We start from the raw sequence: 13,185 nt of genomic DNA, 5'->3' as shown, positions 1-13,185 counted from the left end.
TCGTAGATTGACGAATGCTTTTGCATCATAGATTTGATATCATAGATTGATGAAGAATTGACGGCCTCCTTTAAGTAGATACATATGTTTCTCTTTCTGTTGGTAGTAGACAGGGGCGTAGCTACCGCCGTATCTGCCGTATCAAAGTTAAACATAAAAAATACTTAAATTGTAAAATACATAAAATGTAACCCACAATCTCACTTAATCTGGTGCTTCCCAGAAAAAAAACTGCTGCCTGAAAAATTTAACTTCAGAAATGACAAAAGTCAAGTTATTCTCTTTTTTTTTCCGGGTTATGTTGTGAGCGCGCCCAAAAGTTGGAAACATCATAAATAGGATAAGTCACTGTCATATTTATTTTAATCAAGCATTTTTGTTTTTTTTTTGTTAGAAATCGTTACCCTTCATTTGGGCCCCCAACTAATTTTGATACAGGGCCCCTCTAAGGCACGCTACGCCACTATCAGTATATCAAGAGAATATAGTCGGGCTGGCTTACGAGACCTTTTTATTTTAGCCAAAAAGTAGGTACTTATCTATTAGTATCTACTGCTGGATATAGGCCTCTGGCATGGACTTCAAAACACAAAGGTCTCGAGTCGCCAGCGTCCAGCGGCGCCCTGCAACCCCCTTGATAATGTCGGTTCATGTAGGTGCACCCTACCTAGTGATAGGAACTTGAATGAATTAATAAAAGTATGAGAAAGTGAGTCTTATTGCTGATAACTAACTTGAATACTGCAGAACTGCAGAATCTTCACTTTGATTCTGCAGTTTTTGTACCTGTAACATGTTGGCGCGACTCGAGAGACTGTCATCAGACGCCAATGTCGTCCACGCCTCGCAGCCACTGAGTGTTATTGAGCAACGTCGACCCAATTCGGTGACTGAATAGTCGAACGTTTAGGCTTTGTCTTCCCTTCGGAAAGTACACCTATCGAAATTAACAGTGACATATGTCTCAGTACATGTCTCTATCTCTAGAAAGAGTTGGGAAATTCACTTTACTAGGATATAGAATCGAAGATATTAGGATATTACCTACCTCACTATCAATAAATCCAAACTGGGATTTAAAAAACGGTTAATGTATGTTTATCAGACCGATTTTGCGTATAGCCTCTGAGTCGAGGGAATAAAGGCCATTTTGAACCAATTCAGCAAGATGCTATATCGCCGTTTGACGTTTTGGAGGGTAGTCGCACGCATGCGCGGCCGCCGTAGACACGCCGCGCGAGTCGGCCGGCGGGCGCCAGTCGACCGGCGGCTGGCACCCGCGGCGGCCGCTCCCCGCGCGCTCGCTCGCACGCCGCGACGCGTGTACTATGTGAATGTTTCTATCCGCATTTTTATCAGTTTTTAAGTGAGCGAATATTGGAGGGCTTTCGACGGTGAGTGTTTTCACATTTTTTACTTACTCGATCGCTTTCATTTGCGAGTAGCCTTAGGTATGTCTTTTCGAAGTCTGCAACGTTATATAAAAAAATGTCTTTATGGGGAAATGGGAACTCCATTTCCATATTCATAGGGCCTCCGTGCGTGCTGGTGTCGCTCCGGAGCTTATAAAATTATCCGGCATTACTCACTTACGGCAGTCCCGAGGAAATTAACTCTTTTACGGTTTCGTGATAAAGAACCGAGTGACGTATGCAAATGAATGCAAATATGAATTTAAATGAAGTTACCAAATAACATTTCTTTATTGTTCGTGGACCGAACAGAATAACAAACCTACTACATACTCGAGTGGGTAAGTACTTGTTACCAATTTGTTCTAGAAAATAACCGTCGAAATTCGAATCACGTGGTGATTGCATCTACTAAATTATATTATGATAATACACTTTACTAGTATTTTTATTATTAATAGAGTAAAATACTCAAGTTAGTACCTAGCTTGATGTGAGGCTTGAAGTGAGTTTGTGAATACGAAGTTACGAGTATGAACGTAGTATAGTAAAATGATGAGCCACGTGGTCGCAAATTGGCTCATTCACCTCTTAAAGGGTTGTCGGAGAGCGCCGCTCGTCGGGTGACAAGACTTTTGTAGTGCTGCTACTCCTACCTATATAATATTATATTGTCGGATGCGAGTCACCTTGTTTGTCTTTATATTGCTTTCTCACTAGGGGAATATCTGAAGCATGTTTCTATAAACACAAGTATTTATCTTCGTAGGCCTCTTTATCTATATTGTGTCAGCGGTAGGTAAAGGTACCTACTTACTATTGCATGCTGTTTGTTTCTTATGTAGGTAGGTACATTAGTAGTTCTACAGCAAGTAGGTAGGTAGTTAAACCTACCTATCTTATGAATGTTAGGTTACCTATTTTGAATCATTACAATGTCGCTTGTTGCCATAAACATGTGAAAAACAGCTGGCGTATGATTGTTATGACACTACATACTGTGCGATTTTGTATCCGTTGCTATATTTGTAACTGTAAGGTTCTGGATTTGATTATCGGATCTGTGAAGGAACTTACAATACGAGTATCTATCTTGGGCCTAGGCGACCGGTGGCTGAAACCACGGACCTAAATGGAACGGGCCGCATTCTAAAACTCAGAAAAGCATATGACATGAGACATGAGTAATTAAGTTTATAACCAATATTTAAGTTTATGACATTACCAGGGACATGACGTCCCACGGGCTACTCTACTTTAAACATCATTTTTGTTGTAAAATTAATTTTGAGCTTTTATTTTACTAAAAGAGAAGTTACTGAGCAGCGGGGTAGCTGCAACGCAAGCATGGAGAAGTGGCCTATTCTAGGAATGTGAAGACCACGCTGTCCTTGTGAGACTACGCGTCCCTGGTTTAAAGTAAAAAAAAATACAATTTAATTAGAAACTGTAAACAGAATGCGGCCCTCGAATTATGTACACTCACTACCTCACAGCGCATGGTCGAAACATCATAATTTCCAATTAACTATGCACGTATATACGGAGTTTTCTACTGACTACTAACTAAAAATGACTGAAGCGAGTTCTCCGCAACAACACCAGCTCGGTAGCTTCTACGTAGCCTTACCGGTATCTCGTAGATGGATAAAAATGAACTACATTTTCAAGTAGGTACATAGCAAAGAGATACATACATAATAAATGAAATCTGTCTTCAGTTGAAAACATGACTCTCACCGTCTTCAACCACTCCACGAATACTAATGTTGAGCAGAATTTAATGGAATATTTTGAGAAAGTTGTATCTAATGTCTTGAGTATCGTTTTACAGAAATTCAATTTACTCACAAAATACTTCTCAACAGGCACTTTTAAGAAACGCGGGAAATTGGATTAATTTCCAATCAGCCATGCGCCATGAGCCAGGTTACGCAGACTTGTTTTTATTTAGGAAAGGCCTAATGATTATGAATACATACATACCTAAGTAGGCATTCATAATCATTACCTCTTCTTTTCTTTCAGTGCACGAAAAAGAGGTGATAATAAAGTAACTTGGCATTTTTAAAGTATTTTTATATTCAATTTTAAATTTGTTATATTATGTAACAAGGCCCTTTTTATAATTTGCAACAGGGCCCTTGGTTACCTAGCTACACCACTGCTACTTATTAAATAGTAACAGGCGTTTATTGTGTATTTATGTATTATTAAATGTTTATAACGTAAACCTACAATGAATAATTTTACAATTGATAAATTTGTTTTATTACCTATTTTCCGCGGAAAACCGTCATTTTCTGTGCGCCACGTGTTTAGGTACGTTGTGCTCGGACACGAGTATGATCTACACTCTTCAGTTGAACATTGTATAGAGTGACAGGGATTAGTGGGGTTGGTTGTTTACCGCTTGGATATTTCGCTTTATGGCATTATCAAATAATTTAGTATTTATGTTTAATTATCGCAAAGACTACCTATAACGCCTATTAAATTAGAAAAGATTTTGTATTCCACACAAAAGAGCATCTACACTAATATTATAAAGCTGAAGAGTTTGTTTGTTTTTTTGTTTGTTTGAATGCGCTTATCTCAGGAACTACTGGTCCAATTTAAAAAAACTTTCTATGTTAGATAGCTCATTTATTGAGGAAGGCTATATATTATCCCCGTATTCCTACGGGAACGGGAACCACGCGGGTGTAACCGCGCGGCGTCAGCTAGTAGGATGTAAAACGCAAGGACTTCCACTCGCGTGATCCACCTCTGGGGTGTCCAAGCAGTGTCGCTATTCCAGCACAGATGTGCCCCGCCCATTGGCGTATTAGCTCGGCGACTCGTTGAGCTGTCGGTAACTTTAGCTTTTTACGGATCTCCCCTCTCCTCTGACTTGATCAGCAGAGATACTCCGAGCGCAGGCAGTTTGCTACGCCTCTCGCCGACTTATCCTGAGACTTAGAGAAGATTATATATGGCGAACAGTCGCGAAATAAATTGAAGATTTTATAAAATAGTCTGCAAACTGTTAGGTTTCCGTAGAATTATATGTCTACTAATTAACTGTTATATGTACGTTTAATTTTAAAAGTGTTCTCTTTGATTCTTATTTAATAAAAAGATGGTCAATTGATGTCGACCAATCAGTGAGCTCGAGCAATCGCAGACGTCGACCAATCACGGCCGACCAGCTGGGGGATAAGGTCGGGAGGGGGGTACGACGACTGCGGTCGAGTCGGGCATTCAGTCTCGAGATTTTGGAGTGATTATTAAAAAGAGTTATTAAGTTAAGAAAAGTGAATAAATAGTGAATTTGTTATTGTGCACTACGACGTTTTACTTCCACACTGGCCTGAACCTTACAAAACTAACCTTACATTTCTCATAATATTGTTGCCCATATTTTGTCAGCAACTACGTAGATGCTTTGCCTGGTATGCTAGCTAGGTGAGTCGAGTCAACTAACGAACATATCGGAACATGCTAATGACAGCAACTACGTAGATGCTTTGCCTGGTATGCTAGCTAGGTGAGTCAAGTCAACTAACGAACATATCGGAACATGCTAATGACAGCTTTTATGCGAACTTGCAACTTTGAAGGCACTTTGAAACTATTTTGATTTAGCGCCGCTGTACCGCCGATACGTACCTAAGTTACAACCCGCGGCACGTAACTTTAGCGCTGACCGTTTATGCGCAGAAGTCTAAAATACGGTATCGGAGGGGGGCTGCAGGTATGAAGAGCGGGCGTGCGTAGCGTCCGTAGCGGTGATTGGCTCTCTAGTCGTATTCGGTCCCCGGCACTGATACGACGCTCCGCGAACTCCCAGTGTACAGTCGCGTTCTGAATTGTTTTGTTATTCCTATTAATTTTTATTGTTGGTTTTCGTTAAGTTTATTTGTTAAATATATATATTTTAGTTTGTTTGAGACTTTACAGTGAATATGTCTAGAAGAAATACTGTTTTGAGAAGACAGGCACGGAAAATGGTGCATGACGTGCATTGTTTTTTAAAAAGAGAATCTTCTGAATTAATATATTCTTTAAAACAGCTCAAAAGTGAGATTGGCGAAGCTACGAGTATTTAGAACTTACATATCTAGACTTACATTTATCTGAATTAAAAAGTTATAATTGCAATAATGTTTTTATTTTTTACATTCTTGTACTTGTTAAAAAAACGATGTCTTTGAAAATATTTGGAAATTTGAACTATAAACTACTCGTATAACACCTACACTGTGAACTTTGTAATATAGAAGTAATAACCACAATATTTTATTTAATAAGTATAATATAATTATGCGTGCGTGACAGTACCTATGCACAGCTATACCCCACATTTCGTTTATAGCTAGACTTACTATTTAATATAAACATTAAAATAATGTCATTAAAATTATTTACTAATAAATAAACGTAATAATTGTATATTAATTAATAAACGTAATAATTGTATTGTGTGCGCGACAGTACCGATGCGCAGCTATCCCCACCGTGTTTCGCTCAGCGCTAAAGTTACGTGCCGCGGGTTATAAATAATATGTTTCAATAGGTAATAGGTAGGTAACTCCTACTTCCCAAAGCTACTACGAGTAGCTGACAAACTTTCAGCTTTTATGGTGCCTCACAGCCTCTTGCTATAAGAAACATCTTTTTATCACGAAGCTGAGGGTCTGGCGTCTGTGGACATAATTCCTCTTAATATCCCGTAGAGAATATCAAAACATTATCTACGTTTTATACTTGGACAAATGAGAATCTTGGATTTTAAACCTACTTACTACTTTACAAAGCTACCACCAAAATTGGCCAGCCTTGTGAGCTGTCTGGCTAGACAGGCTCTCGGTTGATGAGCGTTCCACTCACGGCTATATAGAAAAGCTAAAGGTGCGATGTTATTCAACATGACTCGCCGCGCTGTGACGCGGGACGAAAAATTGTCTCGTCGGATCAGTCTCGCTTCAATTACGTACAATGTATCTTGCAAGAGACGTGTCTTACGGCAGGGAAAATTTTATTAAACGCCAAACTGCTGCTGTCTATAAAGTTCATCATGACCAAGTGAAACAAGTGAAAATGACTCACAAATGACCACATAAAAACAGCCTGTTTTTGATAGCAGTCTTGATATGAAAACCAAATCCGGTAAGTTTACCCTGGCTCTGACAACGGAGGAGCATGTATGCCCTGCACCGGGCGCGCCCCGGGCCCCCGGGCCGCCGCCCGCGCCGGAGCCAGCACTTGACCCGGTTGCGGAGAGCGGTTAAGCTGTGAGCGTGGAGAGCTGCGCCGCATTCAAGCAGACGTTTATTACTCTTTTCAACCGACTTGCAAAAGGTTATAAAAACGACAATATTGTACTTTTCTGACCTACATTTTGGCGATACAAATATACTTAACTCCGCGGTTTTATATAAATGTCGATTTTTAGATTTCGTTAGGTATTCTTTTGAATTCTTGAAATGATGAGCAGATTTAGGACGCCTTGTTTTAAATTAGATGGGTACCTACTCTAACGTAACGTAAAATAGTAATTTTTGTATAGGCGCTGCTACCGTGTGTTCACTGTTAAATATGTACTACGTTGGATATCTGAAATTTCTTGTGACCAATTATTGTCTTAAAAGATAGATTTAAAACTGAAACCCACAACGCTACTATAATGAAGACTGATTAGGTTTCCATCTTCACATACCTACAGGTTTTTTCAATTAACGCATGACAAAGAAATCTTTTCTATCCGAAATCAGTCTTCTATTAATAGAACCTTGTACAAATCGGTTCATCCGTTTAGTAAGTAGGTATGATGCCACCAACGGACATACAACACCTAGACAACACTCGATCAGTCAGGCTCTTTTATAAAACATAGAACACGGCCCATTTTTATACACATTTTCATTAAATATGAAAATTGTCGAATCTTCTGTTCCAATAAACGGCAAAGAAATTCTCATTTAAATGTTATGGCGCTAGAGTCAGTACTGCGTTTTATTGAACCGCGCGCGGTCCCGTATTCGATCTTTGGGAGTATTCGTTTGATACAGTCCGGTCGCTATACAATAATAAAACAAAGTATTTTTTTTCTGAAGATTAGTACAGTAAACACAAACATAAAGTAACTAAACCGCCGACCTTCAACGTGTTCAGCAACAAAAAATGCAAACATGTTGTGGTATTAATGTCAATAATTAGTTGAGTATCGTAGGAACCTAAGACGATCTTGTATTCCGTTAAGCATGGCTAGGGGGTGTGGGGCTCTCTCCCGAAGTCTGTGAATTTTCTAATTGTAAAGGCCACTTGTTCATATAAACTGACATTGGTGAGATCATATACAATTACATTACATTATTTCATAACGATTTTATGAAATAATGTTCTAAAGTTATTAAGCCTATATAAACGGACTACTTTTTGCTGTGGTTTTGGCTAGGTTTTTAGACTAGGCCTTCCTTGTATAGAAGGGGATATGTAGCTTAAACCCACAAAACGTTGCACAAAAGCGGGTTGGCGGGCTTGAGGTGAAAGGACAACTATTAGATTTTCATGATAACAACTAAGACCGACGGCTTTAACGACAACGTGCTTTCCTAGGCACGGGTTGTAAATATGAACACGACCAACTTCCCAACTGCGGGCGGAGAAGTTTTACTGAAAATTAGTTTGGAGCAAAGCTCAGTATTCATTGCCCGACCCAGGATCCGAACCTAGGACGTCGTGATCTAAAGCTACTTATGCGAAACCACTGGACATACGTCGCAGTTAAACTACTTATTTACAATTTGCAAATACAACTAAACTTGCAAAAAAATATTGGTGAAAACACTGTCATGAAAATCGTCCATTAGTTTTAAGTTTATCGCGGACAGACAGACGGAGAACAGAGTTTCATATCTATAGATATACAGTTTTGCTTGTGCCTACATTCCATGTTCGACTTGCGAGATTATAGCACTACGAGATGTGACCGCCGCTCACCGCTCACCGCTCACCGGTCGCCGCCCGGGGAGCGCGACAGTGAGCCGTGGCCGACGAGTGGGATATGTCTTACTTTATGGCGCTCACTTTATAGCGTTTCTATAGTGGCTGTGGCGCCTTCATAGCTTAACGGTTGAAACTTGTACACCGCCTTGAAGTGAACCAGAGGTTTGGCGTTAGATTATGCCAACTGAGTCTGAACTACGAACTCTGGCACCGCGCCTGCTAATCATCATCATCATTACCATCATCACCATCATCATCCATCATATCAGTCCATGGACGTCCGCTGCAAGATATAGGCCTTCTGTACAGGCATTGAGGAATTTCGGACGAAAAGATATTGCGAAGTTTCTCGAATGCGGCCCAGCCGAGTTGGATTTGTCGGTTCACCTCTTTCTCGAAATTGGACCTACATAACTGGATCATATGTCCTAGGTCTGTATTCGTCTACAATTTTGAGTGCAGCATCTCAACTATAACTGGATGGAGCGATACACATGAGCATTACACATTAATTTAGTTTTGGGCCCACCTTTTAAGAAACTCTGCTGAGGTTATTGAGCATGGTACTAAGGTCATCCAGAGTCTGCCATGATGACTACATCGTCATCGCACGCTGACCTACGGCGACAGCTCACGCTCATGTAGGTAATTACTTGGTCGAGTCAACTAGCGCGCCTTCCTATTATACTCTCAGGAAAGCGGGAGGATTTCACACATTAAAATAGTCATTCAATACGTATAATGCCCCGTCCCATTCAACAGAGCGCAAATTAAAATGTATTGTAGTGTGAGTCACTAGTGAGTAGTCACAGTCGGATCGCAACAAACGGCGAGTGTATGCGGCGGCGCTATTGTGTCGCTAGTCGCTACCATTTGTCAAACCATAATTACGACGATGAGCGCAGGGAGGGGGAGGGTATTGTGTGTGACTAAGGGGACGCTACCTGCCGGCTGGAAATGACACAATGTTACGTGTTGTGAATAATTTTGGCTGATCACCTTTTTAATGTTATTCTAGTATCGGTTTTCCATAACATCTGTGGTAACACAAAGGTGTGGGGTAATTAAGCCCATGGTTTTATATAAACCAATATAATAATCTATTTACCAGCTTAAAAATTACTCATCTTCGGGCACAGGTCGCCTGCTCAGGGATCCTCATCACTCTACATTGCAGGCCACTGCTCACTGGGCTTGTTGTAGATGATACGCCGGCCATAGACATCGCTGTGCATGAATGTGTGAATGATATGCCAAGCCAACATCGCTATACTTGACTTCCTCCGTGACGCAGTGGATTATAAGACGGAGATTTTGGGTTCGATCCCCGGCTGGGCTGGGCTGGGATTGAGGTTTTCTTACTTGGCCGGCGTAAAGGTACATATTCGCACCTGCGTACCTACTCATAACTATTCGTAGCCCGCGTGTTCGCTTGCGTCACTGTCGCCGTGCGGTGACGTCACTGACTCTGAGGTGTTCTGTAAGCTATTTTGAGACGTTACTCTAATGTTCAATTCATTCAAGTTTTGCACGTGTCTTATAAGAAAAAAACATTCACGTGACTTTAAAAGATCAAAAGTTGTAATGAACGTCATGGCATGGTCTGGTCATAGCGCCTGGGCTCGGTTTGCGAGCACTTTCTGCCGCAGATTGAAGCGACGCATATCAGGCTTCATCGCAGACTAACGGTAGCCTAGGTTCCTATGTACAGTACCTAAATAAATAAAAATAACCTTGGCAAATATACAGTTTGCCCATTCGCCAGTCTGTCTATTCAGAATATTTTAAACACAATCATAGACATACCTTTTCTATTAAACGCGAATATTCTGTGTTAGCCAACTTAGCGTTTACTTGTGTTGCTGACATGCCTATACATTGTACAGCCTTAGTTACTGTAGGATTAAAAGAGTTTAACGAATCCTTTTACATTTACATTGTAGAAGATAGCACAGAGGACTACGAAAGTTGGTTAAAGTTAAATGCAAGCGCGTCAGTGGCCGGCGTTCTTTGGTTAATAATATCGGAATCAAATCGGATCTTGTCTCCTGTGACCTGTGTCCGCTAAACTTGTTTACTGTGTGTGACAGCGTCGAGTGTGTGGCGACGCCCGGCGCCGGCCGACTACCGAATTAAATCAATTGATTGACGTCACGGCTATTATTATATTGAATTAATTCGTTCGATTACTATGTTCTAGGCAATTCTACAATAAAGGGGTGCTAACACTGCAGACGCATCAGATCACCATTTTGTTTATAGAATAGAATAGAATAGAAATCATTTATTTGTTAACACAACACATAACTACATAATAACTTAAAACTAATACATTTACATCGTAATAATAACTTAAAACTAATACATATATATATAGAAAAGTACATATATATATTTATAAAGTTAAAGTCTTTGCTACTGGACGATGCACTGATCTAACTAGGGACTTTTTTTGAATTCAATCGTCTTCTAAATAAAACAGAACAATTAAGGAAAATACACAAACAAAAATATTAAAACCGGACCACGTACCACAAACGAAGAAATAAAAGGTAGGAGTGGAAAGTACCTAGAACGAGAAGTTCATCCATGCCGGGTAACATCCCACAGTCCACAAAACAGAGAACAGAACAATAGAGTACATATAATGATATCTGATGGACGACGTCTCTACTGGAGATAAATCAAAAGCAAAAGCTACGGGTTTATGTGCTCTCCGAGGCGGGTGCAGTGTGAGATATATAAGATTCCCCTACATCATCATATTAAGTTACATGGAATAGGTAGGTATACGTATCACGTCATAACGAAAAAAGTTTGGCTTACGGCTTTTGCTGGCCGGTCAGGCGGGCAGAGACGAAAGACTAAAATGGTATTAAGATATTGTGTGGCGTATAGCCGCAGATGCTGTGTGTGCTCTCTTAAGCCTAATTCGGACTACTTTAGTATTTTAGTCGAGTACGAACAATTTTTGGATTTACCGCCCAATAATCGTTCGTCTCGACTAAAATACTGAAGCAGTCCGGACTAGGCCTTAACTGCAAACATTTGGCATATCTAAGTGAAGCAGTGTTTACCGGGCACTGTTTATTGTTTACTCGTCATTACCGCGTCGGTATTGTTTCGTGGAATGGAACAACAACAGTGTTGCGTGCGGCGGTAACTGTGCCGCGGGCGGCGGGCTGCCGGGGCTCTGTACAGTGTACACACTCGCAGGCCGCAAGTGGACTGGCTCGGTAGACTAAAGGATGCGGCTTCAGTGCTTCAGTGTGGTGGTCTTTCGAGAAAACATTTGATATCTCTTCGTTCTTTTATAGATCTTCCTCGTGACAACTTTCTTGTTGGTCCAGTAATTAGCTTACGAGATTACAGCCATGGAGTATATACCGGATGGGCCCGAGTCCTATGTCACGTTGCCTGACGTTGGACAGTTGGCGGTGTGCCCGAAGAGCGCGAAATGCAGCCATCTTCCGTCATGGTTATACGAGTCGATCATGATCGTTACAGCATCAAAAAATTACCAACAACCAAATATCAAAAGTTAAAGTCAAAGGGGTACTTTGCAGTAAGCTAAGTAGGCTATAAAATTGATAATCTAACCATAGTAAAAAGTTTTAAACGTACGTAGTAGCACATCTTCCAGCTGTGGCTGTGGCTGGATGCGGCTGGCTCGACCGACCGGTGCCGAGCGTGCGTGCAACGACATATCTCGTGAACAGACCGTGTTGCCGACCAATGGCGGCGAAGTTGTTTTAGTCCGGGCTTCCAATTCACGCAAAGAAAGGAGAGCGATATTCTGACCCAACGTAACGCAAGAAAGAGCGACATTTCACTTCAATGCAACGAAAGCGAGAGCGATAGTCCAAGCCAACGCAACGTAATAGAAAGCGATTTTTCCGATTTATCTGCTGTTGGTCGACAAATGCCTTTCTTTCGTCTCCAGATAGATGTCGTGGTGCACATCGTAGATCTAATGGTCGCTAACTACACCTACCTGAGCTAAACCCCGTAAGAAACTTCAGGAATCTGTAGAGGTACTGACTGGTGGAAGGCTCCGGCCGTGGCCACCCTACCGACAAAGACGTGCCGCAGCGATTCAGCGTTCCGGTACGATGTCAGTAGAAACCGAATGGAGTGTGGAATTCATCCTAACCCTAACAAGTTAGCCCGCTTCCATCTTAGATTGCATCATCACTTACTTACTTACATCTGTGCCTGAAAATATTTGGGTGAGATATGACTATCGAAGTTAGAACCTCTCAGAGTTTGGTGTACCTTTCGAAGCGCTGGGCTGTCGCGCCTTCACGGCCTGCTCCTGACGCAGCTCGGGCTCATGATTAACGACGCGGGACCGCGTAGGTGTCGACCGCGCTCTGGAATCTTCCACACGACTCGTGTATACGGAATCATATTGCGGCTTATAACTAATGTGTTATGAGTTATGATATAATGAGTTTTCTAAGAAACCGTTATAAATAGCTCGCATGTATTTACTTATCTGCGACTTTGTCACGTTGTTGTCTTTAAACATATTTATATACTTACATTACAATAATTGTCTATGAACAAAAATTTCCAATAGTAATTTTCTAAGTTATTGTTTGCTGCGAGAGCGGTTATTGAACACTGAGTATGCTACGAGTACCTCAATCTAGGGTAATTCATTGTAGGCCTGGAGGAGGTAAACACATCCAAGAAATTTCTGCTGTAGGTACCTGGCGGCAAGCAGTATTGGAGTGGACGTCTAGTCAGTGGCGATCACAATAAATCGGAAGCTCTGCAA

At 41.1% G+C, this 13,185-nt stretch overlaps 1 protein-coding gene across 2 annotated transcripts in view; it reads left to right on the top strand.

The window, feature by feature from the left end:
• The first annotated feature begins 906 nt into the window (after positions 1-906).
• The window catches only part of LOC112058396 (uncharacterized), a 147,574-nt gene continuing 135,295 nt past the window's right edge, over positions 907-13,185 (top strand). For both annotated transcript variants that reach the window (XM_052885893.1, XM_052885889.1), the window contains exon 1: positions 907-1,394. The gene's annotated coding sequence lies outside the window, so the exon portion shown is untranslated. The remainder of the gene's footprint in view (positions 1,395-13,185) is intronic.

This window comes from Bicyclus anynana, chromosome 2 (genome assembly GCF_947172395.1).
Source record: "Bicyclus anynana chromosome 2, ilBicAnyn1.1, whole genome shotgun sequence".
In the NCBI taxonomy this organism is placed as follows: domain Eukaryota; kingdom Metazoa; phylum Arthropoda; class Insecta; order Lepidoptera; family Nymphalidae; genus Bicyclus; species Bicyclus anynana.
This window is presented reverse-complemented; position numbering and strand designations above follow the sequence as displayed.